This window comes from Hemicordylus capensis, chromosome 6 (genome assembly GCF_027244095.1).
Source record: "Hemicordylus capensis ecotype Gifberg chromosome 6, rHemCap1.1.pri, whole genome shotgun sequence".
NCBI lineage: Eukaryota > Metazoa > Chordata > Lepidosauria > Squamata > Cordylidae > Hemicordylus > Hemicordylus capensis.
In genome coordinates, this window is record NC_069662.1 from 57,733,501 (window position 1) to 57,755,653 (window position 22,153).

Genomic DNA, 22,153 nt, shown 5'->3' on the forward strand with positions numbered 1-22,153 from the left:
GTGCCTGAGGAGACGACTCAGGCACAAAACAAGAACAAGATTAGAGACTAACAAGACCCTGAGCTTGATAACAGATGCATCCATGTCACTGAGGGCTGGGACACGAAGCATCTGGATAGAAGGGACATTTCCCCTTCAGAGCAATCGCCTTTCCAAGTCCAGCACTCTACGTTTGCCCATTGGAGTGGACAGAAATGGTGCACTGATTTGGGGGGAAGTGAGGAGGTGCACTCAGGCACGTCAGTGGGGTGACAGCTAAACCAAAACCAAGCCTGCTCCTATCCGCATGGCCCCATCATGGATTCTGCTTCTTAGCATGCTACAGTTCAACAGAAGGTTGAGAACTCAGTAGCTTTATTCGTATGTTATGTTCAATATCTGTACAATGAGGGTACAGTGTACGCAGGTAAAGATCTGTGTACAGTTAGAGTGATACACATGTTACATTGGACACAGGAACAGCAGTACACTTCCTATCTGTATCATACATTTGAGGGTCCAGTACCCAGGTTCCCTTTAAAAATGAACCCCATACAGTCATTCACAGAAAACCATATACAAGTGTACAGAGATCTTGAACTAGTACAACATAATGTCTGAATAGGGCTTCTGAAGTATCTATGCACATCAATGTTGTGTGAGGAGGAGGGTACAAAACATTCTCCCTGTAACATTTTGTTGTCAATTTGTATTGCAGACACTTTGAAAGGAGGGGTTCCCCAAGAGGAGCAAAAGACTACAGACAAGCAGTTGTATACTATCCACCAGTCTTGCCAAACTTGTGCTTTAGTAGTAATCCTGCCTTCTGAAATACTGGGGAAATATCGGTTGTGTAGTCCTGAACAAAAAAAACCCAAGTCCACATCATTGCTGTAAGGACTAATATTTGCAGATCCTTGAGTCATGAGCTGTACATCGATGGTTTAGCTTTGTGATATACTGATGGTTTAGATTTGGGATGTTGGGCTTTTCCCAATGAGTCCTGTCTTTTTTGAAATTGGCAGATCTGAGAAGGATGAAGGGAATGATCAGCCGAGGGAGAGTAGTTGGAAGGACAAAATGATGTTGCAGAAGAAGAGCAGGAATATTTGTTACCCCTTGAAAAATTGTAGGCAGCTTGCTGAGAGTTCATAGATTTCCCTGTCTTTCTCAGTTTGTGTATCCTTTCCGTTTTGTATCCTTTCCAACAAGGGCCTGGCCATCAAGAGGCAAGTTCTCTCTTTGTCGTAAATCTGTCAGGCTAGCCAGGCGAAGCACAACAGGGGAAGAAGCAGAAGAGCGAAATCTAACAGGAATCCATTCTCCAAACCAGATCCAGTCCGAATCAATCCAACAGAGTCCAAAGCCAAATCCACAGGCAAGGTCAACACAGTGCAGGCTCCAAACACAGTCCAAATAATACACAAACACAGCCGATTAGCTCGCAGGAAACTCTTGTTGCTATCAGCAGGGTAGCATCTTATGTAGGCTGACCCCCAGTGCTGTGAATTAAGAGTTGCTGAGTCAGCAGCTTTGCCTGTTCTTCTACGCACGCGGCTCCTTAACTCTTGCTGTCTCGTGGTCCGGCGCCTCTCCACAGCTGAGACTGGACATTCCTCTTCCACAAGAGCTGCCTCACCCAGCTCTAACTCATCTTTGACTCCTTGTGTGTCGCACCCACTCTCCTTTGCAACTTCTGGTCCTTGCCCACCCTCCTCTGCTCTCAGCTCTGTCTCCACTTCCAACTCCTCCTCGGACTCTTCCAGCATGCCCACGACACTATTCTTGTTCTTGTTTCAGGTGCCAAGCTAGTTGAACACATCCACGTGTGCTGGTGCAAAGCTACCACAACAGATATTGACTGAATCATACTGTCAGCACCAAAAGGATTCTGTTCTTGGATTGAAACTGGGCAGTTTCAACTGTCATGGAGTTAGGAGTAGGATGGTGCAGAAGGAACTGACTGTCCCTAGCTTGAACCTTGTAAAAACCTTCCAGCTTCCTAGAAGTAGGTGGCAACGATGCAGGTTTCCCCCAGCAAGCTTTGACAATGTCCATTCAAGCAGAGTTCAGTGGTAGGAAGTTAGAGTGCCAAGGGTCCGCATCAATTGGCCCAAAAATGGGATCAGGAGAAGATTTAGGAGGTTTGTTCATCTGGATACCTAAAGAGTTAGCCATATGGACCACTTGGTCAGTGAAGAGCTTCAGGTACTCTGATGGAGACAGAGGCTTTGGATCTTCCATTAGATCTGAAGGTGTGGAACCTGATGCAATGTTCAGGGATGTTTCTGCATCTTCCTCTGAGGCAGATTCTTCAGTCAAGGAATCCGGTGGTAGAGTCAACATCCGGCTGCTTACATGGTTGAGTTCTCTTCTCTCTTGACTGAGACCAAGTACTGCAGTGTTGAGGAGAGTGTGATCGGGACCAAGAGTCTGGATGGTCCAATCTCCCCAGAGATTGGTGTTGATGTGAAGCCCAAGAGCAAGGCTGGAGATAGTTTTTCCTATGATCAATGCCATATCTGTTGTCGAAGAAGTAAGCCTAATGATCAGGCATGATCAGATGTAGAGTCATCTCAATGTCAACTTTCTCAGTCACAATATACCCAATCCGATGAGTGTTTTGGAGAGTACCGACGGCAAGGAGATTCTCTTGCACCCGGAGAGTATTGGTATCATGTAGACTCCCTTCCAAGTGAAGCAGATCATGATCTACTTCATGTTCAGGATTGAAGGGTGATGTTGGTGTGGCTTCTCTGGTCTCCCTTTTTTGGGAGTGGAGCAGTCTCTGGAGGCTCTGTTGAGTTCATAATCATCCATGTCTTGGACTGGAAGTCCCTGTTCAGGCTTAGGTAGAAAACACCTTTTTTGGAATCAGAGTCGATGACTGAGATTTTTTTTGATTGAAGGCAGTTGAGATATCAGGGTTGGAGTGAAGAGCTGCTCCAGTGTGTGCATTGGCTTAGAAAGGTCTTCATTTTTAATTGGCTGGAAAACTCTGAGAAGAGAAAGAAAGTCAGAAAAAACGATTTAGTTAGGAAACGCATTCCAAAGTCCCAGGGCAACCCTTGAAAAGGCCCAATTTCAGGTCGCCACCAACTGAGCCAGTAGCCACTAAAACCAGACCTCCCAGATGATCTTCAGAGGCGGCGGGGTTCATGAAGAAGATGGCTTGCTTGTTAATACATTGGGCCGAAGCCATTCAGGGCTTTATAGGTAATAACCAGCAACTTCTCTTTATCCTGGAAACTGATGGGCAGCCAATGTCATTATTTTAGAATGGGTGTAATATGATCTCTTTGGGTAACACCAGAGACCAAGCTGGCTGCTGCATTATGTACCAAGTGCAATTCTTGGAATACGTACAAAGACAGCCCAACATACCGTGCAGTAGTCAAGTCTGGATATTACCAGCATATGCACCACTGTTTTAAGGTCATTGATTTCCAGATATGGATGTTGCTGGCATATCAGCTGCACCTGATAGAAAGCCATCCTGGTCACTTCCTTAGCTTGAGAGACCAGGGAGAGGTTTGCGTCCAGAAGTACTCCCAGACTACATACCTACTCTTTCTGGGGGAGTGTAACCCCTTCCAGAACTGACAGATCTAAGCCACTTCCTATCTTCCAGTCATCTTCCTTGTATTCAACCTCAGTTTGTTTTTCCTCATCCAGCCCATTACTGACTCCAAGTAAGCATTTAGGGAAGATAGGCTATTTCCTAATGAAGTTGACATGGAGAAATAGATTTGGTTATCAGCAGCATTTGGATAACACCCTGCACCAAATCCCCCATGATCTCTCCCCGCAGTTTCATGTAGATGTTAAAGAGCATTGGAGATTGAATGGAGTCCTGCGGAACCCCAAACAATAGCTTTTCTTTTGAAGAGCAACAATCTCCAAGCAACACCATCTGGAACCTACAAGAGAGGTAGGAACAGAGCCACTGCCAAGCGGTGCCTCCCACTCCCAACCCGCTTCAGGCGCTCCAGGAGGATACCATGATCAATGATATCAAAAACCACCAAGACTCAAAAGATCCAAAAAGATCCACAGAGCCTATGGATTCCTTTTTGGAGATCATCCAACTGGCCGACCAAATGAAAAGAATGTGCCCCCCCCCACGTCCCCAACAGCAAGCAATATTAAAGGCTAATTCACATACACTTGATATTCATCACTTGATGCAGCTGAGACGTGGCTTTTTCCTTGAATTCGAGCCTCGAGAGAGGCCTCATCAGGGTACATCTGAAAGAGAGGGGAAGATTTCTGTCTTTCTTATGTATGTATGTATGTATTAGAAACATTTGATATACTACCCACTCCAAAGACTCCGGGCGGTGCACAAAAACATGCAAGCAAGACAACATTAAACATGACATTCTGAATTAAAAATGAAAGTAACCAACCAAAAGCAAATAGATCAACTACAGGGCAAAAGCCTGGCGAACAAGAAAAGTCTTCAATAGAGATTTGAAGATCAGTAAGGAAGGGGCTAAACGAATGTGCAGGGGAAGAGATTCCCTTTCAAAAGCTGCTTCTTACTACCTCTCTGTGATAGATTTTGATTTTTGAAACTCTCTGGAAGGGTTGTAAAAGTTGTAAAAACCACATTTCCAAGATACAGTCAACTGGAGAACACATCTTGGACAATTCCCTGCACCAACCTTGGTTTAATTGTTGTGCTGTGGACACAAGTTCTTTTTCTTATGCTTCTTCTTATGAAGTGTTCTTTTTCTTATGCACAAGTTCTTTTTCTTATGCTTCTTATCTCTCAACCTACAAAACAGAAAACAAAACATTAAGTCTCTGGCTTATATCAAATGGCTATTCAATCATTCCCACTCTCTCCTTTCTGATTCTCATACATTCACCAAACTCCTCCTCCTCATCGAACTCTTCCAACACAAGGTCATCTGAGGTGAAGAGAAGAGAAGAGAAGAGAAGAGGACTTGAATTTCTTATTTAAACTGACTTTGATAAGAGGTAAGGAGGGACTTGTGTATATTGAATCAATGAAGGAGGGTCTACAGGGATACAGTTCCGCCCTCCCCACTTCCGTGGAAATAGCCCAAGTTACCTTGGATGCTGCTCTTTATTTCTTTTGGCTTCAGTGTTGTCAGCTGTAGAAATAGAGATGCATTTTATTGATTCAATAGCTGGATTTCATTTCCCATCTCTATGAGTATCAAAAGGCAGCCCCAGGGTGACCAGAGAACAATAGGAGGTCTTCTTCTGAAGCTGGAACCTGAGAGGGGTCCCAGAGGATTCTGAAGAAGAGCCAAGCCATGTCCACAGAGGGGGACTTACATGAAAAGCTGGCAGGCTGGCCGCATGTTGCAGGAGACAGCTGCAGGCTTCCTGGGCCAGAGCCTGTAGCTGGGGATCCTTTGCAGTGCTGTACCTTTGGAGCTCCTCTGGGTTGAAAGAGCAGCTCAGTCATTGCACTGGCCTCAATCATCCCTGGCCATGCGACTGAGAGCTACGCCCGGAAGGAATTGGCCCCATTACAGGATACCCATTGACTGACTGCCCAAACAAGTTTCAGAGGGATCTATTCCTGTACAAACATCCCCCCCAATTCAGTTCAGTCAAGGATGAAGACAGAAGCCCCATTCACACCTGATCTTCAACATTTGGACGACGAGTGGACAGTGCACAGGTGCAGAAGTGTACACAGGGACAGCTATACAGACAGGCTGTGGAAGGCAGGCACTGCTAGACACTTCCCATCTGGATCATGCCATATTGGGGACTCTACCCTGGTTCACTTTTTAAAGGAATGCAACTACAGTCATGCAGACAAAATCACGTCCAAGTGTTCAGACACCTGTACACACGTACTGCCTAATGTCCGAATAGGGCACATTAGACATTAAATTGCACATTACACATTAAATTGCACTTACCGTCAAGATGCTGGTCAAGTTGTGGACCGAGGGGGCCTCCTCCAGAAACCCCCTAATCATTCTCTGAAGAGATTGAAAGGTCTCATTCTAGGGGGGAAAGAGAAGATCAGGCATGAGTATGAGAGACAACACATCTTAAGAACACAATACTGAAAAAGCACTCATGCTTATGGCAGTATCGTGTTTGATTCCAGTTGGGCCGAGAAACAACCAGGCTATTTGGAAATAGGAAAGGCTACTCACAATGATCCCGGAAGATCAGAAATGTAAGGAAGAACCTCTGCAGGCAGTCAAACCATTGCAAGGACCCCAGGAGTAGAAGCAGCAGGAGTCTGTGCCGCAGGAGGAAAAAGCTCAACGAGAACTTACCTGGGTCCCTGGCTCCAGGTAGTTGGCCCCGGACACCGCCACGTGCAGCACTGCTGACCGGAGCTCCTCGGGCAACGGCGGCTTGATTTTGCTGGAAGGGGGGAGGGGGAATATAAGATTTCATAGTGTGAGCAGGGCTGGTGATTCAGCCAAGGGAAGCTCATGGAGAGAAGAGGAACAGGGCAACAAAGGCAGTGTCAAGACGGTTGGTCTGTGACGGTTTCTCCTCTTTTTTCAAAAATGACCAATCCAGGCCTGGGGAGGCCCTGATGCCGATAAGGCTAGAGGACTTAACAAGATGTTACAAACCCCCTTAGAATTCATTGTCATCTTTTTTAAAAAGGGCAGATACAGTTACAGATCTTGTCTAGTTTGCCACTGCCCTTTCCTGACACAACTTCCTCCGATTTAATCCCTGATGACTATGAGTCTACCTCAGCTCCGTGACGGTGTCCAGGGTTTTCCTGAAGAAGGAGCCAGGGTCAGGATGCGCGGTAATATCCTCCAATATCTCCTGGGAGAAGGTAAAGAGCAGAGGAGAGTTGATCACTACCCACATGGACTTCATTGGGATAGCTCCAACAACAACAACAACAAAATTTTCACACTGTCTTTCAACAAAGGTTTCCAAAGTTGCTTACATACAGAAATAATCAATAGAACAACAAACAAACAAACAATCAAGATGATGCCCCAAACACACAGTCTTGGCAGTCAGGTTTGGACTGAGCGTGCACTTGGTCATTCTCTTCCATTCTCTGCTGCATCTCACTCACCAAAATGAATTCGACAATCTTCAGCTTGCTGAACTGCAATGTATCCGACTCTGCGCCATTGACTTGCACCGCAATGGAATTAAGAAAGGATGTCCACCAGAGAATGATCTGAAAATCAGAAGCATTGAGCTGTTAGTGATGGAAGGACTTCTCTGTGGCTTCCTGGAAATGGACCAGACAGCCTTACTTTGTGGGTTGCTCTCAATCCCTTTCTGGGGACCCCACCCCCTCCATGGATTATTCTGCTGCTTCTCAGGGAGATTGCAGAACTGGGGAAAGGATCAGAGCAGAGGGTGGGTGCTCCCAGAGGGGCAAATGCCTCTCACAGAAATGACCTGGGCTATGTGGAGGAAGGCCCTCTACTCAATGATACCCTACCTTAGCTCTTTCCTTTTTTTGCCATGCGGTGCTCAAGGCTGGAAGGGAAGAAGAAATTCAGCCCACAAATTGAAAATTAAGGCCCACAAATCTGCCAGTTTGCTAAGCACTAGCTGTCCCACCCTCCCAAAAGAGCCACCCGCAGTCCCAACCATTCCCCAGGAGCCTAGGGCACCTCCTCACCAATTGTGACTCCTGACGATGTTTGGAAGCCCTCTTCTGCAGTTGGAGGAGAAGCCAGAGTTGGAGGAGGAGCCGAAGTTGGCTCAACACGGTTCCTCCTCTTGAAGAACCTCCGTCTGGGGGGCTTCCCCTTGGAGTCACGTGTGGGGGAGGTCTGAAAGAGCTGCCTGCAGCACTGGCAGACCCTTTGCAGCCTAGAAGAGAGCAGGGAGAAGGTGAGAAAGAGACCCTTAGGCAGACATTTGGAGGAGAGGGGGGCCAATGGGACAGGGAAGGATTGCAGAACAGAAGGAGGGCAGCAATACAGGTAGCCCAATAGGCTTCCAGGTATTGCACCGTCTTCTTTCTGGCTGAGGAATTACGTAGAGACAGCTGCCAAAATGCATTGCTGCAGAGACCTTTGGAACACTGTGTGCAGTTCTGCTCAACCCAACTCACCAAGCTCATGTTAGCGCTTGGAAAGGTATAGGAAAGGACCATGAAAGAGCTCAGGGGTGCAGCTCCTTCCCGGAAGGGAAGAGGTGGAGGCAACTGGGACCTTTTCATTTAGAAAGAAGAAAAGAAGGGGGGGCATGACAGAGGTTCACCCTCTCTTCACATCGTGCATCATGTTTGGGATGGGTTTTGGGACTATGCTGCCACAAGATGAAGTGAAGGCCAGTGCCCTAGTCAGGAGTCACTTTTCACTTGCAACTAACACAGTTGTGCCGGCTGCATTGGCGCTGCTAGGGACACCCTGCTGCTGGACTAGGAAGTGGAGATGACACTGCTGCTGGGTGTGGACTGCACACTAGAAGTAGGCACTCCCCCCAAAGGCTGAGCAGTCCTAGGCCTCCAAAGGCGTGTGACAGACCCAACATGAAGAGTAGCACACTTCAGTAACAAGGATTTATGATTAGATCAAAAGGAAAAGGTGTGTAATAAGAACAAGTGTCTTTTCATAAGACAGTCTGTAAGAGAGAGTTTTCATTCAGCATACTGATAACACCCTGCACCAAATCTCTGGAGGATTTCTCCTAGCGGTTTCATGTAGGTGCTAAATTACTTTGGAGACAATATGGAGCCCTGAGGAACACCATAGGAAAGTTCAGATTGGAAAGAGCAATGGTCTCCAAGGGACCCCGTGTGGAATCTGCAAAGCAGTGCCTCCCACCCCCAAAGCCACCACTGCAAAGCAGTGCCTCCCACCCCCAACCCCCTCCGACACTCCATCACCAAAGATGATGATTTCAGTACGACAGCCGATATGCGTAAAGATGTGCTTTTTCTATTGGACTGTGTAACTGAACAGGCCAGGCTTGCAGCCTCTTGCAAACTCAAGAAGTGTTCTACCATATGGCCTGAAAGACTAGAACATAGGCAAATCCATGTGATCAATGAGCTTGGGGGAAATGGACTTATTAAGGACTTTAAAGTGGGGTCATGCAGAGAAGCTGCCACAAGGTGTCAGTGTTGCATACTTAATCAAGGGGTGAGACCCAGCTTTTCTGCATGCCAGACACAGACAGAGTCACAGCGTCCTTTGGAGCTAATACATTCTGATGTCATAGGAACATAGGAAGCTGCCATATACAGAGTCAGACCATGGGTCTATCTAGCTCAGTATTGTCTACACAGACTGGTAGTGACTTCTGCAAGGTTGCAGGCAGGAATCTCTCTCAGCCCTATCTTGGAGAAGCCAGGGAGGGGACTTGGAACCTTCTGCTCTTCCCAGAGCGGCTCCATCCCCTAAGGGGAAGATCTTACAGTGCTATTCTCCCATTCATATGCAACCAGGGCGGACCCCAACCTTGCAGAAGCCGCTGCCAGTCTGTGCAGACAATACTGAGCTAGATGGACCTATGGTCTGACTCAGTCTATGGCAGCTTCCTATGTGTTCCTAAGTACTTGCATAGCAGATTGCCAGCTAAAGCAATAGACAAGACACCATTTGGCTTGGGCACAAACCCTCTCTAAACCATGTCAAAATGTTGGGTTCAAAGGCTTCTGCATAGTTCCCAAAGGCCAAGAGAACCACAAACAATCACAAATGCGAACTGGGAGTGTTGGCTGGATATGCGCCTGGCCAAAAGGGATAGAGAATCCTTGATCCTACAAGTGGAGAGCTCAGGATCTACAAGGTGGTGTCATTTGATGAGAGACAAGGGCCAACTAGAGGTGATGTACCAGAACTTGTGCCAGAGATCCAGGTGAAAGAGGAACCACGTGGGTGGAGTCTCATGATGCAAGAGCCAGACCGTGAATCCAAAGAATCTGTGCCACAAGCAGAAGGAGGTTCATAAGGGGATACAGATTCAGAAGGGGCTGCACAGCCGGAGCCCGAACTGAGGCACTGCCAGAGCCCCAACAAAGGGGCTCCACCCAAAAGGTTCTCACTCGGGACCAAAGGAGGAGAGCTACAAGAACCCACCACATGGCCAGAGAAAGAAAAGATGCCAGCTGACAAAAGGTGAGGAAATGCAGCATTCGAAGAAATTGACACCCTGCACAAAAATGAGACTTGAAGACTTGTGTCAATCCCCGCAGGAAGAAAGACTGCGGGATGCAAGTGGGTCTTGAAAGTCAAGCAGGATGCAGAAGGGGAGGCAGAGCGCTACAAGGCGAGGCAAGTAGCCAAGGGATACTCCCAGAACTATGCTGAGGACTACAATGAGACCTTTGCACCACTTGTGACAGACACTTCAATTAGGACACTGCTCAGCGTGGCAGCGGCCAGAAAGATGCAAGTTGAACACATGGATGTAAAGACTGCCTTCCCTCATGGGGAAATCGAGGAAGACATCTACATGCAACAGCCACCAGGCTATGAGCTACCTAGAAAGAAGGGCCTTTGTGCAAACTAGAAAGGAGCATCTATGGCTTCGAAACAAGCAGCCAGAGAGTGGAATGAGAAACGAAATCAACTGCTACTTTAGGAAAGGTTCTCGTAAGGAAAAGCTGACCCCTGCCTATCTTCAAGAAAAGCTTTGCCATATATGGGCAAAACTTAAGTACCCCCAAATATACCTAGGATACCAATAGGGCTGGCTCATTATTAGAGAACAGCAACTCAGGCTTGTATTGTGCCAGCTCAGATGCAGCTCTTTGATTAGAACATTGAAGTCCACTCCCCTCTTCCACAATCAAGCGTGATTTCAGTGCATGACAAGCAACACCAAACAGCTTGGGATGTCCCATGTGCAGCCTGGCTTGCTCTGCACAGGCCTCTGCTACGGGGGAAACTTGTCTCAGGCTAGTTAGATGGTCATGAACATGTTCCAAAGCACAGCTTGGGGCACTCCCTTCTTCTTTGTCTGCTCCGCTCCTTCCTTCCTTCCTTCCTTCCTTCCTTCCTTCCTTCCTTCCTTCCCTCCCCATGAAGGAAGTACAAGTTGCAGGCTTTTAATCTAAGTTTGTAACTTCTTTAGAACAATCTGTTTCAGAACAGTTTGTTTTTAAAAAACACTTTAAAAAACACTTAAAAACACTTTCTCCAGGCCTCTACTCTGAGCTCATCCAACTGGATTACTCTGCTAAATGAGGGAGGTTGATTCAAATTCCCCTCTACAATTGGGACATCCGCCAAGCACGTCACAATAGGCGTGTTCACAGCTGGTGCCCTTCCTGATCGGGCAGGCAGGTGGGCGGGGGACTCTAGTCAGACCTGGCCAGGAAGAGAGGGAGCAAGGCAAAGCTGTTATGGAATCCTACTTACTTTGCGAAGAAGTCTTTCCTCACCTTCTCCCCCATTTCCCTCCCTGTCTAACTATTCCCCCCTGACTAACTATCCCTCCTTTTACTAAAAGCTGACTGTCCCTCCCTCCCCCGCTAGACCCCTCCCAAAACCACAACAAACAAACAAACAAACAAACAACAAACAACAAAATAACAAACACTAACACTAACACTGAATAAATAAATAAATAGATAAATAAATGAATGAATGGATGAATAAATAGATGGATAAATAGATGGATAAATAGATGGATAGATAGATAGATAGATAGATAGATTTGACAGAAACAGAAACGGACTCTCTACACTCTCTTTCCTCGCTATCTCTCCAACTCCTCTCCACCTCGCCTCCTCCCTCCTCGCCTAACTCACCCACAAAGAGCAGCTGAGCCCTGGAGGTGTCATGAAAGAGGATATGTCATAAGCCTCAACAATGGCCATTGGTCCTCTTGCATAGACAGTGCTAGGCATCCATTCACACAGACAGACACTGAGACACACAACAGGAAGAGACAGACTGAGCCTGCACCACACACACACACACACACAAACGAGACCCAATTCCCCCCCTGCATACATAGTTATCAATCAATATGTTGTGTTGGCAGCCAGTTCATTGCTATTCTGATGGTTTTTGGTTTTTTGTCATCAGCCAACATCAACAATGACCACAATCAAGATGAACATAAGATGATAATAATTCATTCGTTTCATTATAAAAAATCATCAAATTATTTTCTCCATGTAAACCAAGCCCCCCACACACATGATTTCTGGTAACATTTTCAATAAAATTAATTCATTTAGCATTCATCAATCATTTTGTTCTCCCTTTGTTACCTCTTTTTTTCCCTTCTGCATAATTTTGAGGGTTGGTTTTAACATGGGGTTTTAAAGAAAAAAATATTTACATGTTTATTTACATACAAGTATTTACAATATTTACACTGCATTAGAACGTATACCCGCTGCTGCCACTGAGTCTAGTACTATTTGGGCTGTGCTACTTTTGGGGTGTGTGCCGTACCCACGACAGGTCCCCAAATGCTGACAGGTGGAGAGATAAGGGCCTGTGCTGGTCAGCATTGGGTTTCTTTTTAGGTGGGCGTGGGCATTGTAAACGTCTGGACAGTCGCAGCACTACAACTACTACTACCAATGCATCTCTGTGTGGGCACACTACACGCTGCGACTGGCTGGCACAGCTCAGCATCTGGCACGTCAGCTCAGCTAGAGGTGGATGTGGGGAGGGGAGGGATAAGCACAGAGGTCGAGCCAGGCAGGTGACCAACCATAGGGCAACCCACGGTAATCACTCGCCCGGCTCAAACTCCAGCTTGGGGTAGCCCAACAGGGGGAGGTTCACTTTAAGGAAGACCAGCTGCTCCACCAGACCAGGGTCCAAGCGGGAGCGAGAGGGTGTCACCAGGTCCCCGGCACGTGAAAACACCCGCTCGCTCTGGAAACTGGTTGGGGGGCAGGAGAGGAGGCGCACAGCCACCACCGCCAGGTCCGGCCAGACTTGGTGGCAGCTCGCCCAGAACTGTGCGCAGTCCACCCTGTCTTCCTCCACAGGCTCCTCCAAGTACTGCGCAACGCATTGCTCAGCACTGGAGGGGGGCCTGGCAGGTCGAGCCTCCCGCATACCAGGCGTGGCGCCATAGCAGAACCGCTGAAACCACTGGGCAGATCTCGAGTCGGTAGCAACTGGCTGCTGCGATGGCGCCGCCTGGGATGCCGCGCTGCTGGACTGGGAGGAGGAAGGGGAAGGGGAAGCTGACGCCGGCTGGCCGCCCATGCTGCTGCTGGGTGCGGGTTGGGTGGCTGCCCCCGCCCCACTACCAACATCCTGGTCTCTGCGGGCCCTAGCGTCCTCCTCCTCCCTAACCTTCTCTACCAGGATGCCTCTCCACCTGGGCAATTCGTTGGCACTCACAGCATTGCCCTTGAGGGCTGGGTGACAGAGACAAGCGAGGACATACTCCTCCCTCTCTCCCAGCACCCCAATGAGCCACCTGTCAACCCCAGACTTCAGCCTCCCAGCCAGAGCACGACCCTCTGGCGTGGTCAGAGAAATCTGGAGTTCACCCATCAGCTTCTCCAGACCCATAGCTGTGGGCAGCGCCTGGCTCAAGGGAGTGGTGTCGGCACACAAGCCCTTCGTGGCAAATTGGAAGGGCTGGAGTGCCGACACCACCTCGGACATCTGCTTCCACTCTGCATTCGAGAGGTCGCAGACATCCAAGGACTCGTCCCTCGCCAGGGCGACAAGGGCTCTCTCCTGCTCCAACAGGCGCTGGAACAGGAGGAAGATGGAGTTCCACCGCGTCTCAACATCTGAAGGGATGAGATGGTGAGGAAGCCCAAGGTCATCCTGCTTGTGGAGAAGCAGTCTCCTGGACTTCTCGCTGAAGTGGAAGTGGGTGGCCAGCTTGCGGGACTTATCCACAAGCGTGGCCGTGGCAGCAACAGCAACTGGGACAGGGCGGCCCACCCTCTCCTGGGACGCCTTCAGCTCCTTAAGGCCGAGGGCGTCCCTGACGGTCAGATGGAACGTCTGTGCCATACACCGTATGTTCACACAGTCCATGAACGTCTCGACAGCGGCGGTAACATTGGCTCCATTGTCGGTGACAATGAAGCCGCGGGAGAAGTGTGGACACCCGCCAATCCACTCCTCTATCTGGCGGTCGAGTACGGCCGCCACCTCCTCCCCGGTGTGCCTCGTGTCCATCGTCTCCACGTGCAGGACGGCCCTCCTGTGCCGTAGTGCAGCGGGAGCTGCGTCGGACCCAGAAGCATCGCCCGAGGAGGTCCCCTCACTCTCCGGTCCCCACCAGTGGGCAGTGAGGGCCAGGAAAGCAGCGTGCATCCCACTGACACTGGTCCAGAGGTCAGTCGTGAAATGCATGCTTGTCCCAGCCGGAGCTGCACGCAGCTCGGCCGACACGAGCTCCCTGCACTGGCGGTACAGGGAGGGGACCACGTTCCGGCTGAACGTGGTCCTTGAGGGGATGATGTATTCGGGCACCAGGTGTTGGAGAATCCGGCGGAAGCCGTTGTTCTCGACCACCTGAAACGGCTGGTCATCGGTGGAAATCATCTCCCCTATGAGGCGGGTGAGGTGATGATGGTCGACGCGAACAATACGCTGGCTGCCCAACAACTGCGTCCACCGCTGGACTGGCAGTGTAGCCTGCCTGCTGGCTGGCACACTGCCGCTGCCCGCCCTAGTGGCAGATGCAGAAGGCGCACTAGCACTGCCAGCCTGTCCCCTGAGACCTGGGTGGTGACGCTCTATGTGTCTCCACATAGGCGTCGTACTCAGGTGCGCAGGGTCCATTCCACGGCTGAAAAGCATCCTGCAGTGGACACAGCAGGCGTGGAATGGGGCATCTTGAGGGACCTCAAAATGCACCCATACACCACTGCCCTTGGCCTCCTGCGCCCTGGGCGCTGTCCTAGGCCATTTTTCTCTGGGTGGCTGCAGTCCTGGGGGAGCGGCCGCCGCTGCCTGCCCACTGCTGCCACCCAACCCGCCCCTTCCGCCCTCCACACCAGAGGAAGGGCCCGGCTCAACTGGCATTGGAGAGGCAGGCCTCTCCTCCACCACCTCGCCAGACCGCTCCCCACCAGAGTGTTGGGCTTCACGAGGGGGGGCCCCACTGAGCGGCGAAAGGATAGGGGGAAGGGGCCCCAGAGGGAGGGAGAACCTGGCTATATCCTCACCGCCCTCTACCTGCTCTTCCACCTCCACAGTCTCCTCCACCACAATGACTGGCGGTACCTCAGCAGCACCTGGTGCCACCGAGGAGGGACCCGCCACAGCCCTAGTCCGAGTGAGCATGCCCGTGCCACGATTGCCGGCAGTAGGTGGGGGAAAACGAATCCTGCGCACCAAACTCGGAGCTGTGGCAAAGAATTCTCCAATGGGGATGACCGGGGTGTCCTCAGGCTCCCCACGTCCTCTCCGTCTCTGAGTTTCCGCAGGCGCACCCTGCTCCTGGCCTCTCCCACGTCCTCTGCCTGGTGGCAACCTAGAGCGAGCCCTGCCCACCACACGGCGCTCAGACATTATTTCTTATCTGGGAGGAGGGAGGGAGACTTTAAGAGTAAGGCCAGGAAGGGGCAAAAAAATAATTTGGAGGGGGTTGAAAGGGGCCAAAAAAACACAATTGATTTTGAGCTCATGGGGCGGGGGGCGGGCTGTTTTGAAAAAGTAAGCCAATTGGGGGGGAAAGGAATGGAAGACTTTTTGATGGGGGGGAAGCCAATTGAATTGAGGGGGAGAGGGTGACCTTTTAAAATTTGGGAGTCAAGCCAATTGGGGAGATGGGTCTGGGAGGTTTTTTAAAAAATTGGGGATTAAAGGGTGGAGTAGTTGTGGTGTGGGTGGCAAGTTTTTTTTTTAATTTTGGGGGAGAGTGGATGGGGGGAGGGCACAGCACCTACCGGAGGGGGGGACGCAGTCAAAGCTTGGGCACCTACAGATCAAAGGAGGAAACCCTTATTTAGTGAACTGAAACACACAGTGTGGTATGGTTCTGGGGGGTGGTTTTCAAGTAATGCTCCTGTGGGGGGAGCATCAACCTCAATGCAGCCTATTTAGTGACTTTAAATTGCACACAACCAAAACCAGAACCCAGTCACACCTGCACAGAAGTTGAACCCACACTGTGACTCTGCCCGTCACACTGTGACTCTGCCCACACTGTGACTCACCCACACTGTGACTCTGCCCACCATGGCAAGCAAGCAGCAGCAAACACTTGATGGCAGCATGGATGGAACATCATCATCATATATGTGTATTGGCACAGCAGCCATGTAGTAGCAGCAAGCATCAGAGCAGAACCCATGACCCCACTCTGCCCCACCCAGAGGCCAGGAAACTCTCTGGCATGGCATTGGCACACAGCATGTAGTGGCAGCATCGGAACCCATGACCCCACTCTGCCCCACCCAGAGGCCAGGAAACTCTCTGGCATGGCATTGGCCCAGCATGTAGTGGCAGCATCAGAACCCATGACCCCACTCTGCCCCAGAGGCCATGAAACACTGTGGAAGGCACCTGTTCAAAGACCAACTGAAAGATGCATGCAATGCAACGCAGCACACAGCAGCAATTTCTTCATTGAGCAAGAAGACACAAGTTACAACAGTACATCTCCTCTCCAAGGGTCCCTCCCTCCTCCCCACACCCAAATGCATTTCAAAATAGGGGTGTCCCTATTTAAAACCACCAACTAGGGAGGGAAAGGGGGCAACAAAAGGTGCACAATTGCACACGCACTAACCCCTCTTCTTCCGGTCCTTCTCCTGCCGCTCACTGCTGGTCACGGATGCGCCGCCAGCAGCCAGCCACCCCTGGGCTGGGACACAACAGGGCGGCCGCACGAGGCACAGGCAGCCGGGGTAGGTCAACGATGGAGGGGCAGAAGTGAGGAGACAGACAACACTATTTGTGTCGCTCAACTCACCCCCAAGCAGAGACAAATGAAATGAACAACTTTCAAAAGAAAAAAAACCGATGGCGGGGACCTCCAGGTGAGGTTGGAGGTAGGCTACTGTGTGGCTGCAGCTGTGGGAGGAAGAAGAAGTGAAGGGATGATTAGAGAGAAAGAGAGAGAGAGAGGAAGAAGAGAGGAGGAGGAGCCCGGGGAGATGTAATGTAGCAGCAGGGAGGGGGGATTCGGGTGTGGGAGGACAACAGCAGCAGCGGTCCCAAGAGGAGAGACCAGAGGGTGTTTGGGGGGGGGGTGGGGTGTGTTTCAGGGGGTCTGGGGTATGTAGCAGGGAGTCAGGGGGGCAAGAGGAGTAGAGACCAGAGGGTTTTTGGTGGGTGGGGTGTGTTTCAGGGGGTCTGGGGTATGTAGCAGGGAGTCAGGGGGGCAAGAGGGGGAGAGACCAGAGGGTGTTTGGTGGGTGGGGTGTGTTTCAGGGGGTCTGGGGTATGTAGCAGGGAGTTGGGGGGGGCAAGAGGGGGAGAGACCAGAGGGCAGGGTGTGTTTTGGGGGGATTAGTGTCCGTCAAGGGGGCAGTATCTGGGTGGGAGGGGCAGGGCAGGAGTGGAGGAGGTGGCAGTGGGGGAAGTGGGTTTCTGGAGGGGAGGGAGCAGGGAAGCTAGGAGCAGGACCACACAGAGGGGAACAATCAATGAATCAAACCAAACCAATCAATATGAAAAAAAGTCCAAAAAAGAAAACCTGGGACCAAACTGGGCAGAAACTCTGGGGGTGAGGGGGGGGGAGGAACCAACAACAACCACCAGGGAGGAAGGGAGTGGGACACACACAGCAAAACCAGAACCAAAAGAAGCTAATCTCACAACAAAATCCAAAGGAAGAGAGGACTCAACAGGCAGCAGCACCAGGGAGGATGGGGAACACTTAGTCTGGGTGGGAGGGGACAGGGCAGGAGTGGAGGAGGTGGTGGTGGGGGGATTGGGTTTCTGGATGGGAGGGAGGAGGGAAGCTAGGAACAGGACCACACACAGAGGGGAACAATCAAATTTGAATCAAAACAATCTATATGCAAAGTAAAAAAAAGGAAACCTTGGACAAAAGGCAGCCAGAAATTCTTGGGGGGGGGGCAACAACTACCAGGGAGGGACTGGGGAGTGGGTGGGACACACACAGCGAGCAAAACCAAAACCAGAAGAACCTAATTCCACAACAAAATCCAAAGGAATGCAAGACTCAACAGGCAGCAGCACCAGCGAGGAGGGAAACAATCTTATCTGGGTGGGAGGGAGGTGGGGGGAAGCTAGGAGCAGGGCCAGAGGGGAACAAATTAACAATCAAAATCAGAACCCAAGGAATCAATTGAAGCAATAATATAAACTAAATCCTCAGAAACAGAACTCAAGCAGCCAGCAATAACAATGGCAGAAGTTATTAATTAAAAACCAAAAGCAGCAAATATATAAATTTACACAGAAGCAATAAACAATCAAATTGAATGAAAGTCAGTGGAACAAAAGTCAGGCAAGAAGGCACAAAAACAGCAAAGCAATGCAGAAGATGGGTGGGGGTGGGGGGGGAGGGCAAGCCAAAACTTTGGGAGGAATGAGTGAGGGAGAGAGAGAAAGGGTAAAGGGAGAAGAGAACAGAAGAAAACACAACAGGAAAAGTTGGGAAAAGTTGAGGGAAAAGTAAAGAGGTAACTTTGGACAGATGAGACAGACACAGAGGGCAGATGGACAAAAGGTGGCACACAACAACACACAGAGAGAGCAGAGAGACAGACACACACTAATATGACACACAGTCAGGGACTCACAGCAGACACCAGCAGCAAAAGAGCAAGGTCTCAGAGATGATCCCACAACTGCAGCCAAGAGAAGTTTCTAGGTAAGAGGCTTGGGTTTATATAGGTTTGAAATTCCCTCCTTTGGAAGCCCCCACCTTTGCTCTCCCCCCACGGCCAACAGGGTGCCAGCTCTCAACAGTGCAACAGCCAAGCAGCCTACCAGACCAAAGGACTCATTCTGGCCAATCAAAGGATCAACAGCGCAGCCAATACAATGCCTGAAAATAGCATCACAAAATGGATGCCAGGAGCAAAAGTTTCAGGAATGAGCCACAAAATGGAGGACACACACCAAACTTCACAGAGACACTGAAAACAGTCCATAGAAGCCTCTGGCACTCCCGAACCGGTTCAGAAAATCCGAACAGGCTCAGATCCGAACCGGCTCGGATTCGGTCCGGATCGGTCCCAAAAGGGCCTGATTCAGTCCAGGATCGAACCGCTGAATCTGAACCGGTTCGGAACGAACCGGTTCAGATCCGAACCGAACCGCACATCTCTAGAGGCGACTTGCCATCCAGAAATGCATGGTGATGAAGGCCAAGGGCAGCAAATTGTGGGCTAAGGCATTCTTAATCCCGATGGGATGGCTCCCCCATGAGGCAAGGTGAGGTGACAGCCTCAGGTGGCACTTATACCATAGGGTGGCAAGTGTAGGCACCCTGCCCCTCTGCAGGTGTAGTCTCATCTGCCTGCTACCACCGCCTCCCACCAGCTCCTCTACACTCTGTCACCCTCCTTTTGTGTGTCCTCCCATTTATCCTGGCTCCATTCCTGATGCAGACAGTGGTCTCTACCTCTTCTCCATTGCCCAGCTGCCTTATCTTTTATTTATTTATTTTATTTATTTTTACATTTATATCCCGCTCTTCCTCCAAGCAGCTCAGCATGGTGTACATGCTTATTTTTATCCTCACAACAACCTTGTGAGGTAGTTTAGGCTGAGAGATACATGACTGGCCCAGAGTCACCCAGTGAGTTTCATGGTGGAATGGGGATTCAAACTCGGGTCTTCCTGTTCCTAGTCCAACACTCTAAACACTACACTATGTTGGCTCTTCTGGGCATGTCACTGTTTTAAATTGCAAGTCAGGAGTGGAGACAGAGAAAATGGTGCTTCTAGCATAGGGTGGTGGCCTCTCCTCATTGCTTCTGCTTTGCTAGATACAGTAGCTGCTTCTCTCCCTCCATCCCCATCGGCAGGGGAGACTTGTGCATAAGAAGAAGAGAACAAGAAGGAAACTGATCCAGCTACTCGAGCAAGAGAAGCAGTGGCAATAAAGAGTTGGAAGCCTACTCTGTGAAGAGCAGACACAGCCTGAGGAGGTGAGCAAGCTTTTCTAAACAGAACAACTAGCCTTCCCCCGTTCAAACTAACAGGAAGAGGGGAGATTTTGAGGGGCTGGTTTAAGGGATAAATCCTAATCTCTCTGTGTGTGATTTGCCAGAGCTAGCATTTGCCAAGGCTAGCAAACTCCAATGTTTTTGTTTGTCCCTGCCTGGAGGGGGCGGAGTCAGCTAGGACTGTGGGTGGCCCCACTTTCCTTTGACATTCCTTTGACCCACCTTCTGTGTCTCAGTTGGAAGTCTACTCTCTACATAAGAGGTGAAGCCCAAGAGCATAGCGAACAGAGCATAGTGAACAGGGATAGCAAACAGGACACTGGAGTTTTGCAGGAGGTTAGCGGAAAGTGTGCGGGGGAGCCTGAAACAAGCCCCTGTGATCACAAGGAGCCCGGTGGAGAAGAGAATGTAAGTATAAATCTCTTCATCATATTCTTGAGAAAGGCTGTTTGGACAGTTACATAGCCGACCATTACAGCTGAGACCTGAGAGCCAGCGTGGTGTAGTGGTTAGAGTGCTGGACTAGGACCGGGGAGACCCGAGCTCAAATCCCCATACAGCCATGATACTAGCTGGGTGACTCTGGGCCAGTCACTTCTCTCTCAACCTAACCTACTTCACAGGGTTGTTGTGAGAAGAAACTCAAGTATGTAGTACACCACTCTGGGCTCCTTGGAGGAAGAGCGGGATATAAATGTAAATAAATAAATAAATAAACAAATAAATAAATAAATAAATAAACTATCTCTAAATACTGTAAACAGACAACAAAACCAGTATGAAGATAGAAAGTCAGCAGGGGAGGGGGCACTTCCCAGTGTATTGCACAGAGTGCCACATGTATGACTATTTGCCCCATGGGCAGAAGTCATGGGTGTGTGCTCGGTGCAATGAGTTCCTGGCTCTCAGGGAACAAATTTGTTCCCTTGAGACCAAGGTGGTGAATCTGGAGAAGGTCAGAGAGACGGAGAGGCATGCGGACGAGACTTTCAGGGATGTGGTAGAGGCATCCCACTCCAGGGCTGATAGCTCCTCTGCTGTCAGGGAGAATGAAGGTCTCTGGCAAGGAAGACATTGGTCTGAGGAAGAGGGAAATGCTCCTTTAGGAGGGAACCCTTCATTGGAAGATGAGCTCATATCCTCTCGCACAGGGGATACTCCTCCGGGGGCGGGGGCCTCCTTGTAGTGGGTGATTTAATCTTTAGAGGTATAGGGAGATGGGGTTGTGACTGTGTGTTGACTGCCCGGTGACTTGCCTGCCCGGTGCAAAGGTTGCGGACATCACACAGCGCCTAGATAAGCTGTTAGGCAGTGCTGGGGAGGAGACAGCTTTCGTGGTGCATGCCGGCACCAACGATGTGGGGAAATGTAGTCGGGCAGTCCTGGATGCCAAATTTAGGCTGGTAGGTAGTGTATTGAAGTCCAGGACCCCCAAGGTAGCATTTTCAGAAACACTACCTGTTCCACATGGAGGTACAGTGAGACAGGCAGAGCTGAGGGGTTTCAATGTGTGGATGAGACATTGGTGCCGGGTGGAGGGGTTTAGATTTGTTAGGCACTGGGATCCATTTTGGGGCAAGCAAGTCCTGTACAAAAAGGACGGGCTGCAATTGAACCAAGAAGAAACTAGACTGCTGGCGCTTAAAATTAAAAAGGTTGCAGAGCAGCCTTTAAAATGACGCCTGGGGGATAGCCGACAGGAGCTGGGCAGTATGCGGTTCAGCAAATGCCATCCTTTAAAGTGCGTGGGGACAAAGGATTCAGATAAAATCGAAAGGGACAGAGCAGAACCACATAAAGAGCAGACAGAAGCCTGTGCCAGCTGATCAAAGAGTCAAAAGAAAGATAGCATACACCAGGTGAGAGTTTCAGAGTATAGGTGCTTATATGCCAATGCCAGAAGCCTCCGAGCCAAGATGGGTGAGCTGAAGTGCTTGGTTGCTAATGCAGAAATATATATAATGGGCATAACAGAACCGTGAGAATCAGTGGGACATTATTATCCCTGGATATAAACTCTATAGAAAGGACAGGGAAATGATGAGTATGGTGAAAAGAAAACTGAAAGGGAAAATCAGGAGAGTCACTTCCCTCCAGAATCCATGGAGTTTGCTCAAAACCACAAATACTAGAAGCCCAGTTAGACTGTATACCCAAAAGGAGGAAAGGTACCACTAAGTCCAGGAGGAT

General features: G+C 49.9%; 2 long non-coding RNA genes across 4 annotated transcripts; both read right to left on the reverse strand.

The window, feature by feature from the left end:
• Nucleotides 1-2,713: 2,713 nt before the first annotated feature.
• Nucleotides 2,714-5,105, reverse strand: LOC128332046 (uncharacterized). Of its 3 annotated transcripts, XR_008310537.1 has the most exons (6): nt 5,060-5,105; nt 4,848-4,895; nt 4,647-4,758; nt 4,145-4,227; nt 3,544-3,700; nt 2,714-2,977 (listed from the first exon to the last, which is right to left on the reverse strand). It is a non-coding gene; the product is annotated as an uncharacterized LOC128332046 (long non-coding RNA). The 3 variants fall into 3 exon arrangements; XR_008310536.1 differs by having other exon boundaries at nt 4,647-4,895; nt 5,060-5,079; XR_008310535.1 differs by lacking the exons at nt 4,647-4,758; nt 4,848-4,895; nt 5,060-5,105 and having other exon boundaries at nt 4,145-4,504.
• A 1,924-nt stretch (nt 5,106-7,029) lies between these two features.
• LOC128332048 (uncharacterized) lies at nt 7,030-7,738 on the reverse strand. Its single transcript, XR_008310539.1, has 3 exons — nt 7,595-7,738; nt 7,412-7,449; nt 7,030-7,141 (listed from the first exon to the last, which is right to left on the reverse strand). It is a non-coding gene; the product is annotated as an uncharacterized LOC128332048 (long non-coding RNA).
• Nucleotides 7,739-22,153: the final 14,415 nt, after the last annotated feature.